This window comes from Ovis aries, chromosome 1 (genome assembly GCF_016772045.2).
Source record: "Ovis aries strain OAR_USU_Benz2616 breed Rambouillet chromosome 1, ARS-UI_Ramb_v3.0, whole genome shotgun sequence".
Classification (NCBI taxonomy): Eukaryota; Metazoa; Chordata; class Mammalia; order Artiodactyla; family Bovidae; genus Ovis; species Ovis aries.
The window spans coordinates 199,104,540-199,129,965 of NC_056054.1; the positions used below are offsets into that span (position 1 = coordinate 199,104,540).

General features: G+C 39.2%; 1 long non-coding RNA gene across 1 annotated transcript in view; it reads right to left on the bottom strand.

The window, feature by feature from the left end:
- Positions 1–834: 834 nt before the first annotated feature.
- LOC132660228 (uncharacterized) overlaps positions 835–25,426 on the bottom strand; it is a 66,559-nt gene continuing 41,967 nt past the window's right edge. The window contains exon 2 of the long non-coding RNA XR_009601591.1: positions 835–17,019. This is a non-coding gene — a long non-coding RNA (uncharacterized LOC132660228). The remainder of the gene's footprint in view (positions 17,020–25,426) is intronic.

Below are 25,426 nucleotides of genomic sequence, written 5' to 3' on the forward strand. Positions count from 1 at the left end.
ATGGCAATCCACTCCAGCACTCTTGCCTGGAAAATCCCATGGACAGAGGAGCCTGATAGGCTAGAGTCCATGGGGTCGCAAAGAATCAGACACAACTGAATGACTTCACTCAGTTTCTTTCATGATATTTGAATTTGAAAGTTTTTAATTTCAAATTTTCTATCTCTTTTGCTGCTGATTCAGAAATTGTTTTCAAAAATTTATTTCATCTAGATTTATCAGTTTACAGATCAATGGCACCCCACTCCAGTACTCTTGCCTGGAAAATCCCATGGATTGAGGAGCCTGGCGGGCTACAGGCCATGGGGTCGCTAAGAGTCGGACACGACTGAGCGACTTCACTTTCACTTTTCACTTTCATGCATTGGAGAAGGAAATGGCAACCCACTCCAGTATTCTTGCCTGGAGAATCCCAGGGACAGGGGAGCCCGGTGGGCTGCCATCTATAGTGTTGCACAGAGTCAGACACGACTGAAGCGACTTAGCAGCAGCAGCAGATCTATAATAGTACTTACTGTTCTTATAATCTCCTTTATATTTATAATTACATATTATACCTATAGTCATAATCATACATCTGCTCATTACATCTATAATTGTATCTTTCCATTTTGTATTTTCTGACTTTTTCTTCTTTTGTCAGTATTACTAAGATCTACATATTATTTATTATATTTAAAAATTAAAATTTGTTTATTTGTGCTCATTTATATATTTTTATTATTTCTTATTTCATTATTTTATTTTCCTTTTTATTACTTATTTCTTCCTCATGTGTATGAGATAATTTTAGGTGGTTGCTGTTTTTCTTCTTCAGTGGAAAACGTCTTTAAGTTTTTATTTTTATGTTGTTTAGTTGCTAAGACATGTCTGACTCTTTGCGACCCCCTGGACTATAGCCTGCAAGGCTCCTCTGTCTATGAGATTTCCAAGGCAAGAATATTACAGTGGGCTGTCATTTCCTTCTCCAGGGAAGTTTCCTGGCCCAGGGATCAAACCCATGTCTTCTACATCCAATCTGTTGTAGGCAGATTCTTTATGGTGAGCCACCAAGGAAGGCTTTTTTATTATTATAAATGTTTTTAAAGGACCAAATTTCCTTCTAACTCCTGTTGTTTCAATCTTTTAGTTCTTTTCTTCCTCTTATGGGTTTTAATTAAGTTTTCAAGGACTGCTCAACTCCAGGTAGGGTTAGGGTTAGTTCTGTCAGTTGTTGCTTTATACATTTGAACGTACATTGTTATGTTGGAAGCAAATATGTTATTGATTGTTATGTATCTTCATCTGTTGTTTAGGTTATAATATATTACATCTATTTTTTCCTGATGATGATTTTTCTCCATTTCTAATTTCTTCAAGTTTGAAATTGCTGTTCTGACTTACTATGAGATTGCGATTGCATTTGTTTAGTGTTTTTTATTTTTTTGGCTTCACTGTGTGGAATGTGGGATCTTAGTTCCCCAACCAGGAGTCAAACCTTGTCCCCAACTGTGGAAGTGCTGAGTTGTAGCCACTGGGCTGCCAGGGAAGTCCCTTATGCCTTTATTTTTAATCTTCTTATATACTTTTCTTTATAGATAACATAGAAGTGTTTTTAGTCCAAACTAAAAAGGTCTGGTTTTGGAGGGTGAGTATAATCCATTTAAACTGATTATAATTGTTAGACCTTAGAGCTTTTTTGTTTATAAAAATTTTACTTGTTTCCTATTTTTCCTCCCAATATAACTATCATTAGGTATATCAAAATTTCTTCTGGTTGCTTGGAAATTATGTATTCTATTTTTAATATCCTGAAGTAATTCTTAAAATTTCAAGACATATACCAATATTTAAATCACCAACAATTTAAAAGCTAATCAATAATTGTATATTTTCCTCAACCAGATCAGTTCCTTAATGTGCTCTCACGAACCTTTGTCTCCTTCTCCCTAAGCCTTAATGGTGTCATTAATAATCTATACCTACGTTATGCTATACTGTTTTTCTTTTATTAAGAGGAATAGAAATTTTACTGTTACTTGCTTACTGCAATCAGTAGTGCCTGACTCTTTGCAAGCCCATAGACCGTAGCCCACTAGGCTCTTCTGTCCATGGAATTCTCCAGGCAAGAATACTGGAGTGGGTCGCCATTCCCTTGTCCAGAGGATCTTCCCAACCCAGAGGTCTAACCCACGTCTCCTGCATTCCAGGTGGACTCTTTACTGTCTGAGCCACCAGGGAAGCCTCTTAGTTATCTTAGTTGTGTTATTTGCTTAGTTGTCTCTGATATCTAGTCTCCCTCTTTGCATAGTGAGAGAGCCCCTGGCTTTAATTCAGCACACAGTTACCCAAAATAAGGCCAAATTTCCCAGCTTTATTTGCAGCATGAGTATGTAATAAAGTTCTGGCCAAAGATATGTGAGAAATAATGTGTGCAATTTCTGGAACATTTACTCCAAGTGAAGAAATATGATTAAATAAGTGGTGCTGGCAAAACTGGACAGTTACATGTAAGACAATGAAATCAGAACATTTTCTAACACCATATACAAAAATAAACTCAAAATGGATTAAAGACCTAAATGTAAGACTGTAAACCACAAAACTCCTAGAGGAAAACATAAGCAGAACACCCTTTGACATAAACTGTAGCAATTTTCTTTTGAATCTATCTTCTAAAGCAAAGGAAATAAAAGCAAAAATAAACAAATGGAACCTAATTAAACTTACAATCTTTTTCACAGCAAAGAAAACCACTGACAAAACAAAAAGACAACCTTCTGAAGGGGAGAAAATATTTGCAAATCACATGACCAAAATGGAGTTAATATTGGGCTTAATAAATTGGCATTTTTCCCAAAGAGGAAATGCAGATGGTCAACAGGCACATTAAAATATGCTCAACATCACTAATCATCAGAGAAATGCAAAACCGCAATGAGATATCCCCTCACACCTGCAAGAATAACTACCATCACAAAGAACACAAATAATTAATGTTGGTGAGGATCAGAAGAAAAAGAAGTCCTCCTTCTGTTGGTAGGAATGCATATTGTTGCAGCCCCTGTGGAAAGCAGAATGGAGATTTCCCAAAAAAATGAAAATAAAGCTACCATACGATAAGGAAGCTGTGGTACATATATGGACTATTACTCAACCATGAAAAGGAACAAATTTGAGTCAGTTCTAATGAGGTGGATGAACCTAGGTCCTGTTAAACAGAGTGAGGCAAGTCAGAAAGAGAAAAATACATATTGGATAATAATGCATACACATGGAATCTAGAAAAATGGTACTGAAAAACCTGTTTGCAGGGCAGAAATAGAGATGCAGATGTAGAAAACAAACTTGTAGACTCAGCGGGGACAAGAGAGAGTGGGGCACTCTCTCTTGCATCATATACATTGCATCATATACATTGCCATAGATAAAATAACTAGCTGGTGAGAAGTTGCTATATGACACAGGGAGCTCAGCTAGGTGCTCTGTGACAATCTAGAAGGGTGGGATGGGGTGGGGAATGAGAGGAAGGTTTAAGAGGAGGAGGATATACGTGTACTTATGGCTGATTCACACTGTTGTATGGTGGAAACAAACACAACACTGTAAGGCAATTATCCTTCAATTAAAAAAAAAAAAGAAAGAGAAACTACCATATGGCCCAGCAATTCCACTTCTGCATGCTAAGTCACTTCAGTTGTGTCTGACTCTTGGAGACCCTATTGCCTGTAACCTGCAAGACTCCTCTGTCCAAGGGATTCTCCAGGCAAGAATACTGGAGTGGGTTGCCATGCCCTCCTCCAGGGGATCTTCCTGACCCAGGGATCAAACCCATGTATCTTATGTCTCCTGCATTGGCAGGCGGGTTCTTACCACTAGCACCACCTGGGAAGTCCCTCCACTTCTGAATATATATTTTAAAAAAACACTAATTTGAAAATATACATGCACCCCAATGTTCATAGCAGCACTGTTTAAAATAACCAAGACATGGTAGCAACTTGGATCCATCAATAGATGAATGAATAAAGATGTGTATATGCACATATGTATGTATGTAGGTGTATATATACATGTGCGTATGTATATATGTATGCGTATATGTATGTATACATACACACACACACACAATGGAATACTACTCAGCCATAAAAAAGAGCAAAATTTTGCCATTTGTAGCAACATGGATGAACATGGAGGGCATTATGCTAAGTGAAGTAAGTCAGACAGAGAAAGACAAATATTGTATGACATCACTTACATGTGATATACAAATATCAAAAATAAAGCACTAGTGAATATAACAAAACAAAAACAGACTCACAAATAGGGAGAATAAACTAGTGCCTACCAGTGGAGAGAGGTAAGAGGGGGAATGGGAAAGACAGGATAGGGATTTAAGATGTACAAAGCATTAGGTACAAAATAAATATGCAACATGGAATATAGCCAATTTTTATAATAACTGTAAATGGAGTATAACCTTTAAAAATTGTGAATCACTATGTTGCAGACCCATAATTTATATAATATTGTACATCAGCTATACTTCAAAAAGAGAGAAAAAGAGAGGGCATGCGCTTCCTTTTCCTTTTCTTTCATCTAGCTGCTTGAAACGTATTTTAGTTGTGAGACATTTTTGACCATCTATGTAACCAAAATATTTAAGAGGAAAGATTAACAAGATATAAACTGTCAGGCAACCTGTGGAGCAAAACCATCCCGCCAGGCCTGGACCACCTACCACTGGATACTTTCGTGAGAGAAAAACAATTTATCCTTTGTGTATTGGTTTCCATTGCTCCTGTAACAAACTGTCACAATCTTAGTGACTTAAATTTATTATTTATACAATTTCGAAGATCAGAAGTCCTAAAGACAAGAGTAGACAGGACTATATCCCTTCTGGTAGCCCTCAGAAGGGCTTTCCTTGCCTTTTTCAACATCTAGAAGTTACATGCATTCCTTGGGTCTTGGCCCCCTCTTTATTTCACTCCAATTTCAGGCATCACGTCTCCTGTTGTGACTCTGAGCCTCCTTCCTCCTTGTATTGCCCTGGACCCACTCAGATAATCTATGGTAATCTCTTGAGTTTTAAACTTGCAATGTAATCCCATCTGCAAAGTCTCCTTTCCTCGTGTAGTAACATACTCATTGTGTCAATGGGCTTCCCCAATGACTCAATGGGTAGAGAATTTGCCTACAATGCAGGAGACTTGAGAGAGATGCACATTCACACCCAGGTCAGAAAGATCTCCTGAAAGGGGAAATGGCAACCCACTCCATTATTCTTGCCTGGGAAATCCCACGGACAGAGGAGCCTGGTGGGCTACAGTCTACAGGGTCACAAAGAGTCAAACACAATTGAGCACAGCACACAACATATTCATGAGTTACAGAAACTAGAATATACATATCTTTACAGGAATCATTATTATATCTACAATACTTTGAATCAGTTTTACACATAGCTAGATTTAAATTCTAATATTCTCATTTCCCAAATTTTATTAGTTTCTTATTATTGCTTATACTTATTATTTTCATTGTTTATTTTCTTGTTAAGATACTTTTCCCAAGAGTGCTTGCAGAGAGTTGTTTGGAAAACTCTCTTTAATATGTCATATACAATCCTTGCCTCCCTACTTCTCAAAGAAGAGTTGCCTAAAATTTCCTCTCTTGGTCTTGACTACCCTGCCACAAAGCCATTCGTCAACAATATTAATAAAGAACCCAAGCACCTAAAACAGGGCCTAGAACACAGTATTTACTCAGTAAAATTTTGCTAAATGAAGCACTGAGTTGGTTTTTATGTGACATCCACCGCAAAATGAGAAAAACCAATAACATAACGGATACGGCACAAGAGACAGTAGAGAAAATATTCATTTACCTCTCAGTATTGCAAGTCTTGACTTCCAGACATATGCACAGCTATGAAAAGGCTAATGTATAAATATATATAATGTATAAATATATATACACTAATGTGTACACTATATAATGTATATATATTATAATACATACACTATATACATATACTATATAATGTATAAATATATATAAGATAATTTATGCACATATTGGGTGTATGTATACCATATATCCTGTAAGACAGATAGGAGTTGTCTTACCCACTTTGCAACTTTACACAATTCTCAATGTTCCTTTTAATTTTGTATTAGTTGTTTTCTCCAGCAATTGGTGGTGAAATGCTGACATTGATGACAAGAGCCTTCTGATATTTTGGTTAAGGGCACATTACTGGGGTTCAGATAGGCTGCGTTCAGCTGCCAAGTTTGTCTTTTATTAGCTGTGTGATCTTGGTCAAATTATTCAACTTTTGTGTGCCTTAGTTTCTTCATCTGTAAAACTGGATGGTGGTAATAATAGAAGCTAATTGATATAATTTATGAGCAGATTAAATGAGTTAGTAAACATAAAGTTGTAAGTAGTTTCTGGCAAGTAGTAAGCTTTCTATGTTCTAGCTATTATAATTAAATCATTTTTTCCCTTTTCTTTATCGGGAAGTTTGTATGAGAAGCAATAAAAATTTTTTTTTAATTAAAAAAAAATGAAATTCATCTCATCACATGAGAGATTGTCGTAGATGATAGTCTGCCATTAACCATTCTTCTCTCCAAGATAGGGCATCCACTCAACTTTCTGGGGTAGAGTAGGGTAGGGTAAGGCATGAGAGCATGTCTGGAATAATCCTTCCAAATCTCTTCTTTGATTCTTCCCTGCAGGGGCATTGCCTGCATTTATTTTTTAATAACTTTAATTGGGAATAATAGTTGGAAGAATGGGAAACTGAATTTGGTTTTAACTCAAAACCAAATTACCCCATCCAAATTTATTAGGGAAAATAAAAATCTGAGCCCAGTATATTTTGACTCCTGTATCCAATGACTATTCTAGACTCATTTGAGGAAAGGCTATGATTGACACCTCAGAGATACTGTTGCCAGATAAAATACAGGATGCTCAGTTAAATTCCAATTTAAATTTAACTATCTGCTTGTTTTGTTTTTGTTTTTGTCTTTTGCTAAATCTGACAACTCTACTCAGAAACTCCAATAATCGTCTCACTCAATTCCCTCATTTTAGGATGGAGAATCTGTGAAGTTGATGATGAAATAAAATTTCTTCCATCTAGCACATGGGACCCAAGAGTCAAACCCTGGTCTTATCATGTCTTTTCTTCACTGAAGCACAAAAAAAAATGTCTGGAATATTGAGGTTAAAAAGCAAATAAAAGGAGGAGAAAGATCTCTGGTTTCTACCCTCTGAGCAAGTTACATAAAATTATCTTAAATTTGGAGTCCAGCTTCCCAGGCATTTGTGAAGCCCCATGCAACTTTAAGCTGTTCCTAAAATCATTAACCTGTTAATTAAGATCACGGAGACTTGCTCTGGAAAAGATAATTGAATTGCTTTTGTCTCCCCTACAATAAACAACAGCACAAAGGCAGTTTGGCATTAATTACATTAAAGCCCTATTCATCTCTATTGATGTTAGCTCATATCAACATTTTATACTGTTTATTCCCTGCTCTGCTTTTTTTTCATCAGAAGCAGCAGCATCATAAAACACTGCACCTCGAAAAGAACTTCATTTCCAAGTGCCTGTTTTCAACTTTGAAATCACATCTCATATATAAACTGATTCTCTTTTTTTCTCCTTGAATACATTCAAATTTTGATAAAGAAGCACTATTTTCTCTGGATCCCTTAGCACAGGCTAGTGGACATTAGCATATTAACAACTTCAGGGTAGGAAAAAAAGCTTTAATTTTCATTAAACTCTTCCAAAACTATTCAATCCACCTAAAATAAATTCTCACATCCAACTCACTAAGTCATTTTTTTTTCCATTAAAAATGCTTATTTAATTCTATCTTCAACAAAGAGTAGACCATGACTGGGGACATAGTTAAATTAGTCTCCTTTGCTCCTCTATTCTAAGATACTTGGTGTTTTCTCTAAAACACTTGCCATCATCTGCTCAGTGGGCAAACTATTTATGCATATGTCTGCCTTGTCTGCTGTGATGAAAATTCCCCAAGGGCAGGGGCTATGTTGAATCCTAACCCGTCCAGTAAAAATAAGTTATTTTATTTGTCTATCACTTCTCTCTTCAAAGAGACAAACGATTATGCTAAATGCCGTTTATTGAGCTTGCCACACTTCAGGCAATGCGCTCGACATTTTACCCAAGCTACATCAAAACAAGACTGAGTAACAAGGAATATTAGCATACCTCCCTTACAGGTTAAAAAAAAAACAACAACTGAGTCTTGAGGGATAATTCAAAGCAATAAGAAAATGTTAGAGCCGAAATTTAAACCTAGATCTCTTTGCACCAGAAGCTCTTTGTTTTCTTCATTGTTAGTTATTAGGGGTAAAGAGCTCAGGTGTGAGACCATGGTCGTGAGCCTTCTCCATCCTTCACTTAGTACCAAGGAGTGAAAGACCAAATGCCTGCTTTTCCACGAGTAGCAGAAAGTGATGTTGTGGTTCTGGAGAAGAAATCTTTAACTGACACAACTGGTCATCTTCCAAGGCTTGATTATCTGGTCTTTCATGGTTCTTCCCCCTTTGCACAGTGGGCAATAATGAAGAATGCTCATGTGTCTTCCTCAAGCACCAGCATTACATGGCAAGTAGGCCATGGAATGGGGACTAGGGAGCTGGAAGCCTGGTCCTGATGCTATCATTTACCAGAATTTCTCCACCTGTCATAAGTCATGAGGTCAACATTTCCTTCTAGCTGTGTCTTCCTGTAATCCATGGGAATATGAGTTTCCTAAGAAACCCGGGACACAGCACACAATAAGTTCTCAATAATAAATATTTGGGTATTGTAATGAACACATGAATGAATAACAAAAGTATGGCTCTTACTCCAGTTCCCAGGAACCACAAATAAGGTTTCCCTTCACGTCAATGTGTGAGAGGGGATGGGAGCTCACTGTTTGCAATGCTGATGTTTTTATGCCTTCCAACACACTTCCATCTGGCCCTGGTTTTCCATATTCCCAATTTGGAACAACTTTTCCCATTCATTGGAATCACTTCCTTTCTTATGTTTACAAAACAGATGATTTGGGGATTTTACATAATTCATCCTAAACATAGACTAACTCAAACTGAGTCCAAGTACCAACCAACAGGCGCATGGAACACTGCATTGGATTAAAAAAAAAAAAATGATTCTGTATGCTTTTGAAAAACTAGTAAAAACTGCAACCTGATGATATTTTAAATTATAATAACGCTGCTTCTGTGAGCTTGTCCTGCATATACCCTGCATGTGTTCACATTCCTACACGGTTTATAGTGTTTTGGTTCCTTACATTCTGGTTGTTCGAATGAATGCAGAAAAGTGAGATTTTTAAGCATAGTTCTGACTTTCTACTTACACACCTTATACTTAGTCCAGCTGTAACCTTTCAGAACTGCTGCTTCCCTTAGGTGCAAAGGATTTATTGGTTGCTTATGTGGATTCTGACCCTTGGGCAGGTATATTTTGGGTTTCTCTTGGCAGGGTCAAGGGAGGCAGAGTGGAGCAAGCTGATATCTAATTGCTTACAAAAGTAGGCCTGAGATATAAATGTAGCGGAAACCACAGGCACCATGAAGTGAAAAGCTTTTATTTTCAGGTTGGTCAAGGGGAAAAGAAAGTGTTGATTTTGGATTTCTGTCTAGTGTTTTCCCACCTTCACCAGATAAGCAGTTATAGAGGACTGCATGCAGCGTACATTTCTGGGCACCTTACATACACGCCTTACATTTACTACTCATCTGAAACTCATAACACTTTTATCAGCCATGCCTTTCTTACAAAGAAACAAACACCCAGAGAAGTAATGTCATTTGCCTAAAATTATTCAGTTATAGAAGTGGCATAAATTAGGTTTGAAACCAGACAGCCTGGCTCTGGAGTTGATGCTCTCAACAACCATACCATACCAAGCTGCCTCTGGAGCATCCATTCTAATTTTGGTGGCCTCCTAACCAGGCTCTTTACTTCCCATCCCTCCCAGTTTCCAACTCATCCTTCATCAGTGTCAACTGCCTATAGTACAGCTTTAACCATGCCCTTCCCCAGCTCAAAATTATTTACTGGCTCTTAGCCATCTTCTCAAATCAAATGATACATCCTCACTCAGCTACTCCAAGGCTCTATATCTTGCCCCAACCTCCTTTTTCAACCTAATTTCTGTATCTCTACCTTCACAAGTCTTATGTTCCTGCTAGACTTAAACCCTACATGCCATTCCCAAAACATGGTTTTGACTTTTCTGTGTCCATGATCTTGTCCACAGCATATGGAAAACCCTCTTCAATACCAAGGATAATATAAACCTCACTTGTCCTCCAATGAGCAAAAGTCAATGCTCCTTCATGGGCTGAATTACATCCCCCACAGTTCATATGTTGAAGTCCTAACCCTCTAACATGACTATGTTTTGAGATAAGGCCTTTAAGGAGGTCTGCACTCGTGTAAGGGCTTCCCTCATATCTGGGTTGGTAAAGAAATTGCCTGCAATGCAGGAGACCCCAGTTTGATTCCTGGATTGGGAAGATCCACTGGAGAAGGGACTAGCTACCCACTCTAGTATTCTTGGGCTTCCCTGGTGGCTCAGCTGATAAAGAATCTGCCTGCAACACGGGAGACCTGGGTTCAATCCCTGGGTTGGGAAGATCCCCTGGAGAGGGTAAAGGCTACCCACTCCAGTATTCTGGCCTGGAGAATTCCATGGACTGTATGGCCTATGGGGTCGCAAAGAGTCAGACATGACTGAGTGACTTTCACTTTAAGGAGGTAAGTAAGATTAAATGTGGAAAATTCTGAAAGAGATGGGAATACAGACCACCTGACCTGCCTCTTGAGAAACCTATATGCAGGTCAGGAAGCAACAGTTAGAACTGTACATGGAACAACAGACTGGTTCCAAATAGGAAAAGGAGTACGTCAAGGCTGTATACGGTCACCCTGCTTATTTAACTTCTATGCAGAGTACATCATGAGAAACGCTGGGCTGGAAGAAACACAAGCTGGAATCAAGATTGCCGGGAGAAATATCAATAACCTCAGGTATGCAGATGACACCACCCTTATGGCAGAAAGTGAAGAGGAACTAAAAAGCCTCTTGATGAAAGTGAAAGAGGAGAATGAAAAAGTTGGCTTAAAGCTCAACATTCAGAAAACGAAGATCATGGCATCTGGTCCCATCACTTCATGGGAAATAGATGGGGAAACAGTGTCAGACTTTATTTTTCGGGGGCTCCAAAATCACTGCAGATGGTGACTGCAGCCATGAAATTAAAAGACGCTTACTCTTTGGAAGAAAAGTTATGACCAACCTAGACAGCATATTCAAAAGCAGAGACATTACTTTGCCAACAAAGGTCCGTCTAGTCAAGGCTATGGTTTTCCAGTGGTCATGTGTGGATGTGAGAGTTGGACTGTGAAGAAAACTGAGCGCCGAAGAATTGATGCTTTTGAAGTGTGGTGTTGGAGAAGACTCTTGAGAGTCCCTTGGACTGCAAGGAGATCCAACCAGTCCATTCTGAAGGAGATCAGTCCTGGGTGTTCTTTGGAAGGAATGATGCTGAAGCTAAAACTCCAGTACTTTGGCCACCTCATGTGAAGAGTTGACTCATTAGAAAAGACTCTGATGCTAGGAGGGATTGGGGGCAGGAGGAGAAGGGGACAACAGAGGGTGAGATGGCTGGATGGCATCATTGACTCAATGGACATGAGTTTGGGTGAACTCCGGGACTTGGTGATGGACAAGGAGGCCTGGCATGCTGCGATTCATGGAGTCACAAAGAGTCGGACATGACTGAGTGACTGAACTGAACTGAAGATTAAATGAGGTCATAGGTTGTCAGTCAGTCAATGTTAGTTACTCATTCATGTTTAACTCTTTGCAACCCCATGGACTGTAGCCTACCAGTCTCCTCTGTCCATGGAATTCTCCAAGCAAGTATACTTGAGTGGGTTGCTATTCCCTTCTCCAGGTGATCTTCCTGACCCAGGGGTCAAAGCTGGGTCTCCTGGATTGCAGTCAGATTCTTTACCATCTTAGCCATCAGTGTCTAAATCCAGTATGTCTGGTGTCTTACAGTAAAAGGGGGAGGCACCAGGGACGCATACACAGAGGAATGGTCATGTGAGGACCCAGCAAAGAGGCAGCTGTTTGCAAGCCAGGAAGAGAGGTTTCCTCAGAAACCACCCCTACTGACAGCTTGATCTTGGATTTCCAGCCTCCATGAGTACAAAAGAACAAAGAAATTGCCTTTGTTTTAAGCCACCCATTCTGTGCTGTTTTGTTACAGCAACCCTAGCAGACTAACGCACTCTCCCTTACTCCTTAAGGTAAGGATTCTCAATTGTGTGTTCAATGATTGTTTTTAAGCCCTTTAAATTTTGGTAATGTCCTAATAGCAGACCAAAAAAAAATTTTTTAAACAAAAAATCACTGTTAAAAACAACACAATCACTTCTGAGGAAGAACAGTGTCTTTGAATGTTTAAATATCACATTTATTGCACTTTTCTGGGTCATTTTACAGAACTGTTTTTATTTTAGACATGTTGACTGATCTGATAGTGCATTCTTAAATATTTGAAAGAAAACACTTTTACATATTCTAGAGAACATTCCAGAAAGCAAGCACTGGCTTGATTACACCAAGTCTCTTCTCTCTCACTCAGTATATTTCTGCCTGCTCTTACCCTTATTTCAGATGAGATGTCAATCACTGGAGTGTGTGCAGTCACTTAGACCACATTTTAACTTAACACACTGTTCACATTTCATCAGAGAAGTGAATCAGCAAACCAGGGAGGAATTATTACGTATGGGCAGTGACCACCTGAAAGTCACAGAATAACACTCTAAGTAAATATTAGACAAAAATATTAGATTTGCTTCCCTTAGCAAAAGACTTTGCACTGATAAATGAATAGAAATAAAGGACCAGAAAGTGGTGGTTGGTAGAAGAAAAAATTACAGGGTGATTTTAGTGTAGCTTTCTTTTTTTAATGTTTAATGTAGCATCTTTTTTTAATGTTTCTTTGCATTTCCAAATGTTCTCTGGTGATAAAGGGTTACTTTTTTAGAGTTATGGGGGTGGTGGAGAAAAGAAATTTTCACTAAATAGAATTTCTAACTATCCAGTCTCCTAGGTCATTCCTTATAGTATGTCAGTGGGTCTGCCTCCCCCAGTTAGAATCATTCTTGCCCTGATCCTTGGTCAAGTACACACTCTTAAGCATCATTTATATCTGCCAGGTCAATGTCCTTTCCCTTAGGTCAAATAAATTGACCATATTTATGGGAGCTAATGAGTTAATAGGTTTCAGTGTGCTATAATCCTAATTAATATATTTGAATTTTGATCATGCCTTTAAAAAACACCCCCACCCCAAATTTGGACTTTCCAGCCCTGGTGTTAATGGCAGGAAGCAAAGAGGAAATAAAGAGCCTCTTGACAAAAGTGAAAGAGGAGGGTGAAAAAGCTGGCTTCAGACTCTACATTCAAAAAACTAAGATCATGGCATCCAGTTCCATCACTTCATGGCAAATAGATGGATAAAAAATGGAAACAGTGACAGACTTTATTTTCTTGGGCTCCAAAATCACTGCAGATGGTGACTGCAGCCATGAAATTAAAAGACACTTGCTCTTTGGAAGAAAAGCTATGACAAACATAGACAGCATATTAAAAAGCAGAGACATCACTTTGCTGGCAAAAGTCTGTATAGTCAAAGCTATGTTTTTTCCAGTAGTCATGTACGGATATGAGAGTTGGCCCATAAAGAAGGCTGAGCACCAAAGAATTGATGCTTTTGAACTGTGGTGCTAGAGAACACTCTTGAGAATCTCTTGGATAGCAAGGAGATCACACCAGTCATCCTTAAGGAAATCAACTCTAAATATTCTTTGGAAGGGCTGATGCTGAAACTCCAAGACTGTGTCCACCTGATACAAAGGCCACTTATTGGAGAAGACCTTGATGCTGGAAAATATTGAGGGCAGGAGGAGAAGGGGAAGACAGAGGATGAGATGGTTGGATGGCATCACCAACTCAATGGACATGAGTTTGAGCAAACTGTGGGAAATGGTGATGGACGGGGAAACCTGGTATGCTGTAGACCATGCTGTTGCAGAGTCAGACACGACTTAGTGACTGAACAAAACAAAGTCTTAATGCTAGACAGTGGTCCATGAAACTGTAATGAGGCTATACCAGGATTCTAATCACTAACCAGAATGTGGTCACTTATTCAGTAACTCTTTACTGTGCTGGAGTAGTTTGTTAATACTGTGGTATCCAACAGATGGTTACAGCACCACACCAAATTGCAAAGCCCTAGTTTATTCCCTTACCGTTTTTCATAACCCCTTTTGCTTATCCACTCACTCTCAATCTGGAAGAGTCAAGAGGCCTTAGAGATGGCGGTCCAGTGGCTATGACTACATACTCCCTATGCAGGAGTCCAGTCAATCCCTGGTCGAGGAACTAGATCCCACATGTTGCAGCCAAGAGTTTACATGCTACAACTAAAAGATCCTGTGTTCTGCAACAAAGACCTGGTACAGCCAAGTAAATAATTTTCTTTTAAAGAAAGCCTTAGAGAGAGAAAAGAAAATTAGTATTGAGATGGCTATGCCTTATCCTGCTGGGAGACAATATAGCATAATGCTAAGGACTCTATGGAGAAGGCAGTGGCACCCCACTCCAGTACTCTTGCCTGGAAAATCCCATGGGCAGAGGAGCCTGGTAGGCTGCAGTCCATGGGGTCGCAAAGAGTCGGACAAGACTGAGCGACTTCACTTTCACTTTTCACTTTCATGCATTGGAGAAGGAAATGGCAACCCACTCCATTGTTCCTGGCTGGAGAATCCCAGGGATGGGGGAGCCTGGTGGGCTGCCGTCCATGGGGTCGTGCAGAGTTGGACACGACTGAAGTGACTTAGCAGCAAGGATTCTATTCAAACAGATTTTGCTTTATTTTACTTATTGTTTTATTTTACTTACCACATCTTAAATTCCAAATGAACTTGCCCCATGACTTTTCCCTTTACCGTATGCATTTGATGCCTTCCCCGGTCCATAAACCCTGCTCTCCATCACGCATGGAGCAAGAACAATCTCTGACAGCAAAGAACAAACCCAAAACAAGAATATTTACTTTAGAGCCTCCTAGATATCCTCCTAGCCCAAGGAAGAGAGTAGAAATTCTTGCTTTAGAAAGAGAAAGGCATAGGATACCAAATAACTTCTCATTGAGACATTCCACTATCTAGTTAAAATAATAGTGCCAAAGCTTGGGTTAGAACTATATTTCAGAAACCCAGCCAGGGTTATTTCCTCTACATTAATTATTCTCAACCTTGGCTGTGCATTGGAATCACCTATAAAGCTTTAATAATTGCCAATGTCCAGTCACACTCAATGGCACCCCACTCCAGTACTCTTGCCTGGAGAATCCCATGGACGGAAGAGCCTAGTAGGCTGCAGTCCATGAGGTCGCTAAGAGTTGGAGACGACTGAGCGCCTTCACTTTCACTTTTCACTTTCATGCATTGGAGAAGGAAATGGCAACCCACTCCAGTGTTTTTGCCCAGAGAATCCCAGGGACAGAGGAGCCTGGTAGGAGGCCGTCTATTGGGTTGCACAGAGTCGGACACGACTGAAGCGACTTACTTAGCAGCAGCTTAGCAGCAGTCACACAAAAGAGATTCTGATTTAATTGGTATGGAGTATGGCCTGAGTATCAAGAACTTTGAAAGATTCCCCAGGTGACTCTAATATGCAGCCAAGCTTGAAAGCCACTGATCACAGTGCACTACCTTCCCTCGTGACCAACCATCCAGGTCCCACGGACAGTGAATGAAAAAACATACAGCACCCCATCTTCCCCTTGCTGCCCCTCTTCCTACTTACACATGTGCAGGTACATACTTACCAAGTTGCTTATTTAACCAGTGACTGCTGTCTTCATTTAGAGCAGGAATCTGTAAACCTTTTCTTTAAAAAGCCAGAAAGTAAATATTTTAGACTTCTGAAGTCATAGTCTCTGTAGCACACACTCTACTAGTACTAATATAGCAAGAAAAGAAAGCATAGAAAATATGTAAGTCATAGACATGGCTGTATTCTGAAAAAACTATATTTTCAAAAACAGGGCACACTCAACCCACAGGCTATGGTTTGCTGACCTCTGATTTAAAGTCTCTAAGACATATCAGGCAATTGCTACATTTTTGAAAAATGGGCTATGATGATTCTGACGCCAGTGGTCTTTAGAGGTCTATTACAATTGTTGAAGTGTATTTTTCTGCTGCAGAATACTCCTCCTTAGCCTGTTTCTGATGCTGAATGGAGTCATGGCTGCTCCCCTAGATCCCATATCCACACGTTTATTACCTTCCTGATGTCCCAGCAGGGGGATCTCACCATCTGGACACCTCTCACTCCTTCCCTGTGCCTGTATTGCATCATGTGGCATTTTTCTCACCACTATGTTACAGGTTCAATTTCAGGTTTTCAGATTCTAGAGCATAATCAACGGGAGAATAGTTGCTGTAAATATTACTACTTATTATTATTGTTATTATTACCATGTGCATGGTACTTTACAGCTTACAATCCCTTTCACATCCACTGGACCCTTTGACTGGAACATCTCCTGGGAGACAGATGGAGCCATGAAGGTCATCTCATGGATGTTAAGAAAACTATGACTCCACAAGATTACTGCGCATTAAGAGGCAAAGTTTAAATTTGAATCTAGATCTCATAATTGCAAGAAAGTATGTTTAGTGGAAGTGGGAAACTACATATGGATTTGGAGAGTTGTATTCAAATTTACCTGGTAGGGGGAACGAAGAATAGGTGACGAGAGCATACTTGCCTTCATTGTGGATGTCAACGTCAACAAGCACCCAATCAAACAGGCTGTGAAGAAGCTGCATGACATTGACCTGGCCAAGGCTAACACCCTCCGAGATCAGACCTGATGGAGAGATGAAGGCAAATGTTTCAGTGATTCTTGACTGTGATGCTTTAGATACTACTAACAAAACTGGGATCATCTAGACTGTATCCAACTGGCTATTTCTAAATAGAAATATTTTAATGCCAAAAAAAGATTCAGTTGATAGTTTTATAAACTTGAACAAGTCATTCAAACTCTCAGAATTTTTGTTTCTTCAACCATAAAAATAGGAATACTAGTACATACTTACCTTTTAAGATTGCTTTCAGAATTAGAGACAATCTAATTAACGCTCCTGAAATTAATAAGTACTCAGTAATGGCAGCTATCATTACTGACTAATAATGCTGCTGTTGTTGCTGCTGCTCCTTATCCAGGATTCTTTCCATTTTGCACATGATTCCACTCACTGTGTCATTGTATTTGGTACAGTGACTTTAATTTAATAGGTGGCCAATTAAAGCTGAATAAATTGAACTAATTAGTTTATTAATGATTTGTTTATATAGGCCTATATTTAAATTTTCCTTTTACTATAGATTTTTTTAAAGTAAAAATACCCTCAAGGGTAGAAGAAAATTAGATGACATATTTATAAAAAGACAACATATAAAGGGAATTTCCTTCCCAACCCAAAGTAAATCTCCTTAGCCAAGTGCACATGCCCCAAAACACTTCTATCAACTACTTAAATTAAAAGAACATAACTCCCAGCTGATTTCTCTTCCTTATAGAATCATTAATGCTTAAAAGTCCAAAAAAGCAAAGCTGTCAGCCAGATTTTCCCCAATTAATAGACACTCAACTTTGGCTGAATCATCAGTAAAAATGGTAATTTCCTCTCGATTTACAGTTTTTCTTGAAGTATGCCTCAAAATACCCCTGGAGAGCTCTGAAGAGAGTCAAAAGTTCAGCCTCAGAACTTGATTGGAAGATTCCTCACCCTAGCTTCCCAATCACCTCTCAGCTGTTCCACTAGGAAATTGATAATCAATTAAGACGAGACCCCACTATGCATCAGACATTTCTGGACACCAAGATGATGAAAGATCTATGTATTCTAGCAGTTTATGATCTGATGAGTAAGAACAGATGTACAACTCTGAAATGGACTGTAAAGTATTTGACAGGGTGTTGGCTTCAAATTCCAGAGAGAGAGAAATAGAGCAAGGTGGGCCAGAATAGGTAGAGAAAGCATCCAAGGGCAAGTTACCAGCTCCAGACTTCTAGTGGTACATGTATTTGCACATGAGCACTGGCCTTTGAGCAAGCATCTGAGGAGGTAATGTGACTGGATGAAGAGGAAGAAGCTTTACCAGCTGGCTCAAAAGGAAATCTGAAGAGCAGGTTCCTGAAGAGCTCTGCTACAGGCAGTCATTGAGGGCTCCATGGATACTGTGACTCTTCCCTTCCCTGCACTCTGGGTCCTCATCATTCAGCCAGAGGGTGAGTGCTGGGAGAGACAGAATCAACAAAAAATGTTTCTAAGGGCCAAGCCAGGAAATGGACACATCACTTCTTACTCCATTGGTTGTGACTCAGTCATTCTGAACCACAGGGAAAATGAGAAACATTTATTAGTAGAGTCAGGAAGAGGAGAAGAGTCAATAGTAGAGAGCACTAGCAGATTCTACACAACATGCTATCATGGCGATCAGATTTCTAGTTCACTCGTTTTTTTCAACATACTGGACACACTTAACATCCCCCGCTAAGCATCCAACACAAAATTCTACCCAATCACGGCACCAGACTCAAAGTCCAAGATGTCTGAATCAATCCTCTCTGTCCAATTTGGGTACATGTCTTTATGGTCCAGCAACCTATGAGCTTCATTGAATGTATAATGATGGAATAAGGAAGGATAATCAAAATAGAAATGTTTTCTGTTTTGTGTATGCTCGGTTGTGTCCAACTCTTTGCAACCCCGTGAACTGTCACGGAGGACCATGCTCCTCTGTCCATGGAATTTCCCAGGCAAGAATTTAGGAGTGAGTTGCCATTTCCTCCTCTTTCCCGATCCAGGGATCAAACCCATCATGTCTCCTGCATCTCCTGCATTGGTAGGTGAATCCTTTACCACTGAGCCACTTGGGAAGCCCTACAACAGAAATATTCAGAAGAAAGAATGGGAGACATGCAGTAGTGATGGGTCTATATAAATTCCTAAGTCCCTCTAGGAAGCCACTTTGAAAGCCTCCTACTATAATGGTGGGGAATTAGTTGATTAGATGTTGATGCTGCCCTTGGACAAGCTCTCCTGTCTCTTTGCTTCTATGTCTGCTGATTCCCTCCTGTGACGTTCTTCCTTGTCCACTACCTCTGGTCCTATATGAAGTGAATGTTTGTGCTTTTTTGGAGCAATCTCAATTTCACAGCCAATTTTCTGCTGTGTATAAATATGAAAAACCTGAAGAAAAGAGAAGAGCATTTTCAGTCCTGGATCTTAGTTTCTCTCACATTACAATGCACTAGAAAGTTTGATAGGTTTATATTCTATTTGTTTCTTGTCAGTTTCTCATGCAAATACACACACTCAAAGTCTTTCCTAGATGGAAGAGAGATGAATGTTAGTGAGCATTACCGGTTTCCGCTAAAACTACCCAGTATGTTTAAAAAAAGAAAGAAAAAATAAGAATATGCATGTATATTTACTTTTCATTTTAAAAATTAACAGTAAAATGATAAGTGCAGTGAGCAAGTGAAAACAGAGTGAATAGAGACAGGGTGGGAGCCAAGTTTTCAGTTCATATCTGTTAACACTGTATGGATTTTTGAAACATATTACTGTGTCACTACCATTATGCAAAAATGTATTACTATTTCTAAAAAATAGCAAATTTTAAAATGTGCATAGAGAAAACCTGGTGTTCATACACATCGCAATAGCCTGTCTTCCTTCAACTCTTCAGAACCATCCGTTCTCTTTGTAGGCTTCACTAATAATGTTCATTTTCACTAAATTTTGCTCAGATAAAAACGTGAGCACATTGAATCAGGGGCAAGAATCAGGTGGTGAGAGTCCCTCCTGAATCTAGTCTAATAATTTCCCCTATTCCCCAGAGGAGTAATGACAGATAGCGCTGCGTACGTGCATGCTCAGTTGCTTCAGTCCTGTCCTACTCTTTCTGACCTCATGAACTGTAGCCCGCCAGGCTCCTCTGTCCATGGGATTCTCCAGGCAAGAATACTAGAGTGGCTTGCCATGCCCTTCTCCAGGGAATCTTCCTGACCCAGGGATCGAAACTGCATCTCCTGCATCTTCTGCACTGCAGGTGGATTCTTTACTACTGAGCCACCTGGGAAGCTCCTTTCTGTTTAGGAATCCTTATATACAAATGTCCTTTCCCTAAATCTTCTCAAGACTTCCTCCTCCTCACATTTCCAGCCACAGCTTGCTTTCTACCTCCTCAGTCCTGTACTTGATGTATATGTGTTGATTGTCTACTCCCACAAGAATGTAAGTTTCATAGCAATAGCTATCTATCTATTTTAAAACATCAAACCCCTAGAACCTAAAATAGTGTCTGGCACATAGTAAAAAATCCATATATAGTTAGCTGATCAAATGAGTGAATGAATGAATGTTAGTGAATATAAATTTTTTTGTTTATCCCTGAATTGTTCTCACTCACAACACTTCTGACACCAAATGTGCGTGTGTGTTTTTTTTTTTTCTCATACTAACCAATTCTGACACCAATTGGATGTCTTACATTTTAATTCTAACAATAACTACTGCAAGTTAGCTTTAAGGGCCCACTAGACTGTCCCCACTTGAGTTGCCAGCCATAGATATGAGATCCTCAAGTTACCCACACTTCTGTCTAACTTGGTTACAAGGTTAAGGATTCCCATTACTACCCCACCCACCGGTCCCTTGGACAGCAAGGAGATCAAACCCATCAATCCTAAAGGAAATTAACCCTGAATATTCATTGGTAGGACTGATGCTGAAGCTCCAATACTTTGGCCACCTGATACGAAGAACTGACTCACTAGAAAAGACCCTGATGCCAGGAAAGATTGAGGGCAGGAGGAAAAGGGAGTAACCGAGGAGAGATGGTTGGATGACATCACTGACTCAATGGACATGAATTTGAGCAAACTCAGGGACATAGTGAAGGACAGGGAAGCTCGCATGCTGCGGACCATGGGATCACAAAGAGTTGAACATGACTTGGCGATTGAACAACAATAGGTGAACTCCAGGAGTTGGTGATGGACAGAGAGGCCTGGCATGCTGCGATTCATGGGGTCACAAAGAGTCAGACACGACTGAGCAACTGAACTGGACTGAACTGAACTGAACATCTCTCAAACCCCATTCCCCTACAAGTTTCAATATTTGCTAGAATAGCATACAGGATGCAAGAAAATTCTTCACTTACTACTGTCAATTTGTTATAAAATATACAGCTCAGGAGCAGCCAAGTGGAAGGGTGGGGTGGGAGCACAGAGCTTCAGACTTTCTCTAGGCACATCACCCTCCCAACACCTTGTTGCTTTCACCAGCCTGAAAGCTTTCTGAATATTATTGTTAAAAATGTTTATAGAGCCCAATCTCCAACCCCACCCTACCCTTTCTTGGAAGTTCATGGGTGAAGCTGGAAGTTCCAACCCTCTCTTTTCTTGGTCTTTCTTATGACCAGTCCCATCCTTAAGCTATTTAGGAGCCCTATCCTAAATCTCTCCATTATCATGAAGTCAAGTGTTATGAATAAATAAAAGACGTTTCTATCACTCAGGAAATTGCATGGGTTTTAGAAGCTCTGTATCCAGTGGGCTCAGATGGTAAAGAATCTGCTTGCAATGTAGGAGTCCCAGGTTCAATCCCTGAGTTGAGATGATCCCCTGGAGGAGGAAATGGCAACCCAATCCAGTATTCTTGCCTGGAGAATTCCATGGACAGAAGAGCCTGATGGGCTGATGCCGGGAGCCAGCGTGAGGAATCCCGCCCATGGCAATGGTCATGAGGAAGGATGCCAGACAAAATGCAAAGGCGTGATCTAGCTTCAGGGGTTTCCCCTGAGTTTTCCTGAACATCTGCCCCCAAAAACCAGAGTCTGCCTGCCTTATCGCATATAAAAAGAATGTCTCGATCTGAACCCCCTTTGGATGGCTCTCTAACTTGCCTGACAGGTTCCCCCGAACTTTTTACAATTTGTGAATTGTTTACAGCCCCCCAACCGCAAGAGGCGCAAAGCTTAAAGCATCTTAAAGATACAGAGCCTTTTCTAAAGAGCTAAAAATCATATTGGTGATGGGTTTTCACTGTTGACTCAATGACTGCTGCCAGGCCTCCATATTCTTTATCTTTTAGGCACCTGAGGGATATTAATCAATGTAATTGGGATATAGAAAAAGGAATATAGTAGTTTTGATGTTAGCAACACTAGACTTTTCAGTTAATTACTTTTCTCTTTGTTATAAATCACTGTACTCCTTTTCATTGTTATAAATTTTTGTGTCCTTGCTATGTAAGAATGTAACTTTATTTAGTGCTTTCTGAGAGTGGCACCAGACTTTGGGAAGAACAACACTGTTAACACAAATAAGTCTTCTGGTTGACAAACTCTTATCAGAAAAGGGTCATAAAATGTTAATTGGCCTTCTGGCGAGAAGTTGATGTAAATCACCTAAGACTTGTGTATACAACTAGGTATGTGGAGAGAAAGCCTGGTCTCGATAAGAGTCAGGGCTGCTGATGCTGCATAATTTTATATTATCCATTGATCTCTATGTACAAAAAAAGGTATAAAAGGCCTTTCTGGACAATAGAGGATGGGCCAGTCCCTGGACTGGTTTCCCCTGTGTCTCCTCTTTACTACTCCTCTTCTGGCTGAATTCTCATCTGGGGCGTGGAGGCTCGCCATGTCTACTTACTTGCCCTGGCTTCTAAGATCCACACGAGAGGGAGCCCAGGGTGGGGCACCCCCACTATTCAAGAGGACGCTGGTGGCCTAACATAGATGGTGCAAGTTCCTTGTCTGGAACTTCAGTTATTCAGCCTCTTTTCTCCACTAAATTTTAATGCTATACTATTTCTTCCTAATCTCTTTATATTTCTAATTAAATAAATAAGTTTTTCCTCGCCTACGCCATCTCCCCTTCAAATTCCCTGGATCCACCGGGGCAGGACCCCGGCAGGCTATAGTCCATGGGGTCGCAAAGAATTGGACACAACTGAGTGACTAACACTTCACTTTCACCCAGGAACTGAGACAAAGACCAAATATATTTTTATATTATATCACAGTCTCTGAGAGTAAAGTTAAATCTCAATGTATAGAGAAAGGGTTTATCTCTAGGGGCAGATGAACTGTAGTTCATCTGCAGAAGTCTCCCTCTTTAGAGGTGATGACATAGGCAACAAGATGCAGAGATCAGTCCTGAATTATAGTCATTCATATATTCCTTCCCTGGATATATTACTAGGAAGTAGAGAAATAAGGATTGTTTTCAAGAACCTGAAAGCTTGTGCTACTTCTTTGAGGCTGGAGGCTAAGCATTTTAGACAGTGAACTGATTGAGTGAAATCTAGGGTGACCAACACATCCCAGTTTACCTGAAACTGTCCCAGTTTTAAAACTGAAATTCCCTTGTCCCAGAAACCACCTAGCTTCTGACAAACTATAACTACTTCCTAAACAAAACTTTATATTTTTCTTATCTCTGATGTGATTTCGCTATAACTTTCCTCAGATTCTGATAAATTTAAAAATCCCAGGAACAACTCTTTGCACTTACAGAAATTAAGAGTGCTTAAAGGGGACCACCTGATGGTGTTAGTGTGATTACAGCGAGAGAGCCCCAGGGGAAAAGTGACATATAATGAAACAAAATTGGTGCTTCTCAGCCTAGAGATTCTCCTACCTATGCCAAATCTTGAAGATGTTTTGGCAAGAAAAAAAATTTTAAAAGAAAGGAGAAAGGGTGAGAGACAAAACATAAATGATCTGAATTAAAAGGCATATAGAACTGGCATTGATGAGCCTTAATTCCTTTGAGTTATGTTTCCAGCAATATGGAATTCATGCCAATTAATCTGCCCTCTCACACCAAGTCCCTCAGTGCTTATAGCTAAGAGATGCCAGCAAGGCCACCTTTTCTGAGTTAAAGATTGTTGAAAATGTATTTGATAAATTCCAACATTCTTTCCAGATTAAACTGTAAGAAATAGGAATAGATGGATATACCATTTTGATTTCTGATCCCTTGTATGTGACATTTTCTATCACCTATCAGCTTTTAGAAACTTCTGTTTGTCCTTGATGTTCAGGGTCTTTTTCACTTTTAATACACACCACAAGTATACTTCCATTCTCAAGGGTCATGTCTTTTGGATTAAGGGAGATTTGACAAAATTGTTACTTGAATAATTTCTTCTCCACTGTTTACTCTGGTCTTTCTGGAGTTCCTAGTTTTTGGATTTAGAGTTTATGGTTTCATCTTCTAATTGTGTGTGTGTGTGTGTGTGGTTTTTTTCTCTTGTATTGATGATCTCTGTTTTTATTCTAATTACTGTCTTACTTCCTTAATTTCATATTTCAACAATTTTCCAGACATTTTCAAGGTCATATTTTTAATTTCTCAAAAACTTTGTTTTATTCTCTGATTGTTTATGTGTATTTTGTCTTTAAATATATGAAATAACTTTTTCTTATTTCCCAGATGCTTTATTTTATCTTATCTCACTGAGGAAATTATTTTTAATATTTCACCTTGGCTTCTTCCATTAAGTCTGCTTGTTTCTTGTTTCTTTTTTATTTTATTTACTTATTTATTCTGCTTTGTGAAAGATTTTCTCAGTTGTTTTTCCTTTTTCATGGAATTGTATGTTTCCTTTGTCAAATTTTCTATCAGTCTGAGAATTTTTTCTTGTTGCTCTTAAAGAACTCTTTATATATTAAGGATATTAGATTTACCATTCAGTGTGGCAACCATTTTCCTACCAAATAGTCATCTGTCTTATTTGAGTATCTGTATAAAAGTTTTTTTAATTTTATGTGGTTAAATTTAGTGGTCATTTTATTTCAGAAGTTCAGGTAATATTGAGCCAAAGCTTCTATAATCCAAGATTATATTTTACAAAATGTTGCATTTTTTCTAAAACATTTATTTTATAACATTTTTTACTCTGACTAATTTTGGTGTAAGAAGTGAAGTAAAGGTTCTACTTTGTTTTTTCCCAAATGACAGCATACATGGCCCAACACAATTTGTTGAGAAACTCACTGATTTGAAATGGCATTGATTTCAGTTAAGGTTATATTTATCTGGGTATCTTAGAAACCTGGTGAAAGTGGTCAGTAGATGTGTTTTTTTCCCCCACATTTAACCAAAAATCTGAAGATAAGTCTTGGACTGGCTTTTGTAACGCCATTAATATCCTAGTCTTTTTCTATTCTTCTTTTCCTTGTAT